The 6550-nt window shown below is 34.5% G+C and overlaps 1 long non-coding RNA gene across 3 annotated transcripts; it reads left to right on the forward strand.

Moving 5' to 3' along the window:
* Positions 1–5022: 5022 nt before the first annotated feature.
* LOC106326388 lies at positions 5023–6340 on the forward strand. 3 transcript variants are annotated; one of them, XR_001267216.1, is made up of 3 exons: positions 5023–5228; positions 5423–5617; positions 5720–6340. It is a non-coding gene; the product is annotated as an uncharacterized LOC106326388 (long non-coding RNA). The 3 variants fall into 3 exon arrangements; XR_001267218.1 differs by having other exon boundaries at positions 5731–6340; XR_001267217.1 differs by having other exon boundaries at positions 5423–5577.
* Positions 6341–6550: the final 210 nt, after the last annotated feature.

Raw genomic sequence — 6550 nt, forward strand, 5'->3', positions numbered from 1 at the left:
AAGATAAATGTCAAGTTTCCGCGGATAAATACGAAATTTGGAAGATGATTACGAAGATCGGACAAAATGGAATATCTCCATTTTTATGCTATGGCGGCTTAAGGGCAGAAGAGGAAAAGCGTAAACCGACCTTGGAGCCAGTATATAAGGGGTCCTAGGCGAGAGGCATATGGAGGATTTTATTTTCCAGAGCAAACTTAGCACTTAGAGCAATTTTAGGCATTTTTCCGTTTTTGTTATTCGAGCTGCGACTCAACTAGGTTTAGCCGTCTTACGGTTGTTAGAACTAGGAATCTCGCCGACAGCTCTCGGAGCCTAGGCACTTACCTTGTTGTAAACGCTCAAACGCAGATTCGGAATAAGACTTCTATTTGCCCTCTTTTTACGATTTTTATACTTTATCGTTGTCATTATCGTATTCTGATTTGTTTGGAGTGTGGTATTAGCAGATATCCAGGATCTCTGAGAAATTAGGGTTTTTCCTAGTTTCTTTATTTAAACGGAAATCGACAGTGCGAATTTCGGTTCCCACAGTGAACTAAACAAACCAACGATTTTCCATTAACCAATATTAAAGCTATAATAAAACAGTAATAGATAAATAAACTGAACAAAAAAGATCGAATCAATATATAATAAACACTAGAATATTTGACATCATGACAACACATCAAAAAAACCACATATCACAATATATATTTTGATTACGAGATTCATGACAATGCTTTGTTTGCATAATAATGATAAAATCCTAGTAAGACACATCAAAGTCATGTCCGAGATGTCTATTTCATCTACCGTTCGGAAGACAAGTAATTGATTGCATAACAAACGATTTATAAATTAATATATCATCAGTCATTCAATTATGAAGCATTAAGCATAAAGTTACTTATCTCTCCACATGGTTTGGTGATTGAGAATATGTTACGAAGGAAAGTCATCGGTTCGACGGAGATCAACGTACGATTCTTTGTTTTTTTTTTTCATCGACACGATCAGAGATTTTAGATTTTAGTCGGCTGCTAAGTTTTTTTTTTTTTAATTAGGTAGCTAGGATTAGAGCTTGCGATAACATGTTCTGAATTAAGAGAAAGAGAAAATTTGTTGTTATTATTATTATTCAACCACAATACATATATATAGGAATACACGATTAGAGTTTAGAACCTCTAGATGGGCTTACGGCTTATATAGACATCCACGTAATAGTTTATAACAACTTGTGAATTGTAAACTATTTTCGGAACAAAAGCTTAAATGTGAGATCTTACAAAACAAAAAGAAGTTATGACATAAGCTGTCATAAACCTGGTAAAACAATAATACTTATTCTTGGATTCTATCCCTAGAGTTTATCCAATGGTTTATGATTTAGAATTTAGGGTTTATGATTTAAGATTTAGAGTTTAGGATTTAGGATTTAGTGTTTTGCTCACGACGTTAAAAATATATTTTTTTAAATCTTTCTTTTTTGTAATTACTACTATTTTTTTACCTTTTTATTTAAAAAACATAATATAACTTGACAATATTTTGTTTCATTTTTTAAAAGATATCGAATATGAAATAACACAATCCTATTGGTTGTTGAACCCAAAATAGCTCAAATAATAATATTACTTCCATTTCAAATTAGATGATATTTTAAAATATTGGACGCTTATTAAAAATTATTAATTCATTAATTCTGTTTATTTTTATATATTGCATTACTTAACACTAATCCAATAATTAAAGATTACATTATAGAATACAAATGGTCAAAAATACTAAATAATATTAAAATTTTGCATAATTGTTTTGAAAATTATTTAAATGAGATAAAATGAAATTTAAAAACATCAATTAAAATAAATCAGAAGGAGTATTATAAACATGGGGGAGCGCGGGATATGCAAATGCCAGCATGGTCCTACATTTTATGGTCTAACTGATGACCAATGAATTAATGAAAGAGAATAGTAATGCATTTCTTGCTATTCCTAATTTTTTTTACCATTTATAAGGAATAGTTTTTCCTTTTCGTTCTTTTTCATTCATTTTATTCTAGAGTAATATAGAACAAATTTGTTCCTCACTCAAATTGATAAGGAATGATATTTTTTTAATTCATATAATTTATTCCTCTGTATTTTTTTCTACTCATTTATAATGTTTTTACAATGGTCACCAGTTAAACCTAATAGTTTTTCTTAGAGAAAGAAGTACCCAGTTATCTCTGCATGTCAACAACAAAATCCCGTCTTACAATCTCGTATGTGATGTATAAAGCTGTAACCAGAAATTATTGTCTATAATTGCAAATGAGAAACCTCAAATAATCTTAGTAAAAAAAACCTTCAAATAATTGCTTTTAGAAAACTCAAAATATTATCTAGATAACATTGACTCTAAATGCACCAGTAAGGTTGTTAAGAAATAAATATCAATATTATCTTGAGCTTACTTATCTAACAATACTAAAAGATCCAAATACTGAAAAGAGAATGTGTCCACGTCATTAAAATAAATCGACCAATGAGAGACAACATTTTCGCCATGTCACTACTGCTTCTGAAAAATGAAGCTCGAAACAGAACTTCCTTTTGGGCTGTCCTTAGAGCTATCATTATCGGGGGATCTTATCAGGGTTTTTAATAAAATTAGGAATTAAAAAAAATGAAAAAAGGCAATTATCATTGAAGACATATCTTAATTAGGCCACACAAGCAACGTCTCTTGTATGCCACGTGTAGCTTTGATAGAGTTTTGGGAGGAGAATACGAGGAAGGCAAAATCACTTTGCGAAGAACAAAATCATCGACGACTCCTCCTCCTCCTCGGGAGCTTCCTTGCTACATCACGAGCTTCCTCACGATCGTCATCCTCGGCGTGGGACTCAACGTGAAGTCCTGGATGGTTTATCAACCGCAACCGCCACCGTCTTCTGACTCTTCCCCGTCGCCGTCTGATCGTTTTCCGGGAATCACATCACCGGAGACGCCATCGAACAATCAAAACCTCGAGATTGAGGACATGTTTGCCAGCTAGAGAGCTTCAAGCCATTGACCGCTCTCCTCATCCTTCTCATCAAAGTCAGTCCCTTTTTTTTTCTTCTCTTTTGATCTTCACTTGGAACCATACCCTTCACCATTCTTAAAGTCTCAGACTTTGATAAGTAATTCAAGTTTTAGTATAAGAGTTGACTTGATTTAGTAAAATCAATCCCAGTTCCCCTTCTAGGGGTTGGTTTGTGTGTTTCATAGTATTACTGTAACTCGTTGTTAGTTTGTGAGTCTTCTTGTGTGTTAAAAAGGCAATGGCATCTTGTGTGATGATTGATACTATTATTGTAATTCGTTGTGAGTTTGGAGTAAAAAAAGCAATGGCTTCTTGTCTGGTGATTGATATTTGATAATTTAATAAGTTGTATGTTTCTTCTTCTTGGTTTGGTCTGTGCTATTGAATGTTATTACTGTAACTGTTGTTAGTTCATAGTTTTATTGAGTGCAAGAAAGGCAAGGGCTTCTTGTTTGGTGATTTATAATCTGGAAGTTGTCTGTTTCTTTCAGCTAGAGAATATCATTTTAGTACAATTGCTTATCTTTCTAATTCCCAATTCCATCTCCATCCCCATCGTCTGCCTCTCCGTCATGTATCCCGGGGCCGTCATCACCACCGCTGAGGCGCAGGAGATTCTGTGGATACGATGAAGGAGAGTCGGAGATACGGTGCGGCCGGGATGTTAGGCAGATTTATATCATTTCCCTTTTCATCGGAGCCTGCACCATCAGAGGTTAGTGTATCTCGTTTTACCATGCTTTGTTTAAGTTGGACTGCTTTACGTTTTAACAGATTCATGATTATCATAATAATCATCGAGAGATTCCTATCGTTAATTCATTCCCTTGAGTTGATGAATAATGAAAGTGTATTCACAAGATCAAATGTTCCTTCTCAGGTTCTTTCTTCTTTCTCAAGTTTTTTCAATTTTTTTTTAAGAAACTTGCAATGGAGGACACAAATTTAGGTGTTTCTTAACTAAAGTTTTTAACACAAATTTATTACTAAACAATTGATTAAAAGACCCTAATGGGTTCTAAGGATAAAGATGCTCTTACATTTACGTACGCCCCATATCAAGTCCAATCTTGCCTAGCTCTAATTTTGTCTGAAGCGTCCAGAGTTCATCTTCCCGTCTCTTCCACTTCGTCTTCAACCCCGTTACTGCAAGCTCCTAGCAATCAATTATGCTTTTTAAATGTCTTCTCTATTGTTTTGTTCTACCTCTTTCTCTTTATTGTTTGTATATAAGTTGCTAACCAGCTTCATTGAGACTTAATTCCAAGCACACCCAAAAACTTCCATTGGAAAATCTTAAGCTATAGATGGATGTGCTTTACCCGATTTTTCTCTTCACCTCTCTCAGTGGTTTCATATGTGAGAGATATATAAATATCAGAACTCATTTACTTACAAAAACTAGTCGCATAGAAAAGAAAGAAAAGAATTTCGAGTTTAAGGATTTTGCTGTGGAACCTCTCAATGGTACTCTAACGCCACTCAATTGTCATTTGTTTCCATTCTTCGATTTCTTATATCAATTTTAGGTTAAACCCTCATATCAATTATGTTATTTCTCAATTAGAGGCTTTCAGACCATGTCAGGTGATTCTAAGACGACGGGGGATCTTCGATCACCTTCACTTGCTCAAAAAAGGCTTCCCCTATAGGTATGGATATCTTTGGTCGTTTGTTTTCATATTTAGCTGTCACTGCTATCACAAAGATTGAAAATTTATGTTCTCTCTGTGTTGTATATCATTTTCTTTCATGTGAAATTTGAAAATTGCTCAAACTTTTCTCAGTTATGCAATCTTGCAAGGGAATATCAAGAGCCGACAGATTACTCAAGTGTAAGCTTAATAATGTCTTCTTACTTGTGACTCTCAGCGTGCATACTTTAGATTCCTAACTAATAAAAGAAAAAGCATTACCTGTTTGATGTGTGTTTGGCTTCTCTTCTTCAGCTATGGTTTTTAGGACGATGTTTCGAAAAGTACGGGAATGCAAATGCCTTGACCTTTATGGTTTTTAGGTTTGAGCTCTTCTTTCAAACTGGTATTTCAGCGACACCATTTGACTTCGTAAATTTTTATCTCTTACAAGTTTTATGTTTGCATGGAGGGCTTTCACTTTTTCTGAATACACTTGATAATATCCGGAGCTTGGATTGGCTACAGGAGGTATTACCTTCTCCTTTTCTTCTGCCTAACTCCTTATCTCTGATTGGATTTGAAGAGCTATGAATTGTTGATGGGCCTCACCCTCCTTTCGCTCTCTTAACGTTCAAATGCTAACTTCCAAATTGGTATTAAGTTGTTTTCTGAAAGAGAAAAAGAATATCTTATTGGCAATAATCTATTTGAACTATGTCTAGGTGTCACACAACGGACCAATGTGTGATTTACTATGGTCCCCATGATCGATGTGGGTTGGTTATACATTTGGACAGCTCAATTCAATGTTAACAATGGACTCAATGTCACATCAAGAGCACATCAAGCTTCTCATGGAAGGTTTTAACTGGTGCAGGTGTGTATGTTCATTTCAATTGCTCAGGGCTCTAACAAGGGTATGATTGGTCTGTCTACGTTTTTACAATTGTGGACTGAATCATTGATCTCTCAAACTTTTTATGCAACATTGAATTGCTACTGATGTGGAAACTTTGCAGCGATTCTAAAGATAAGAGAGGAGCAGAATTTCGTCCAGTTTGATCCAGCTCCTCGACAAGCCGAAATACCACCATTCCTAAAACCTATACAACGGCATTTGCTCAGCATCTACAATGGAATCGTGATGGGTTTTACTAATCACAACCGAGAGCTTTCTTAATGTCTATTTGGTATGTTTCTAACCTCAAATTTCAATAATCTCCAAGTAGAACCTGCAGGTTTTTAAAAAGGATCACAAGACTAAATTATAAACAATAGGAAACCCTGAAGAAACTACCTCTCAACAACTTCCACCTCTTGAAATTGGATTAAATGTAGGGAGTTCCTTTCCGCAGTTGATTATTTGGCCAAAACATCAGAAGCATAAGGCCAAGTTCTGACATGCGCATGGTATACATTGTATTGGCTTTCCTGTATCTTCTACCAAATGTTTCCTCCCATTGAGCAGTAGTATTAAAAAAACTCAGTATCGAGTTTGTTACATTAGCCTCGGTGAGAATCTTTGTAATCATGCACGTAACACCTTACCAAGAGCTTCTCCAAATCATTACCATAAGCTACCAGGAGGAGCAGATGTATGTGCCAAAAAAGGAATTCGTGCGTCACAGTTAAAAATATTTCGTGAGATTTCGTTTAAAATAATAATAAAGAACTATTATCAAATATCCACAATTGTGCTACTATTTATACGGGATGAATTAGAAACTTTTTTCAAACAATTATCAAAGCAACAATCCTAAAATATATAAATGTAAAAATATTAATTTCATTAACCAAGTAAGTTATATTTTAAAAACTAATCAAAGCAGTACAAAATTATTGTTCCCCTC

The sequence above is a fragment of the Brassica oleracea genome, chromosome C2 (assembly GCF_000695525.1).
Source record: "Brassica oleracea var. oleracea cultivar TO1000 chromosome C2, BOL, whole genome shotgun sequence".
In the NCBI taxonomy this organism is placed as follows: domain Eukaryota; kingdom Viridiplantae; phylum Streptophyta; class Magnoliopsida; order Brassicales; family Brassicaceae; genus Brassica; species Brassica oleracea.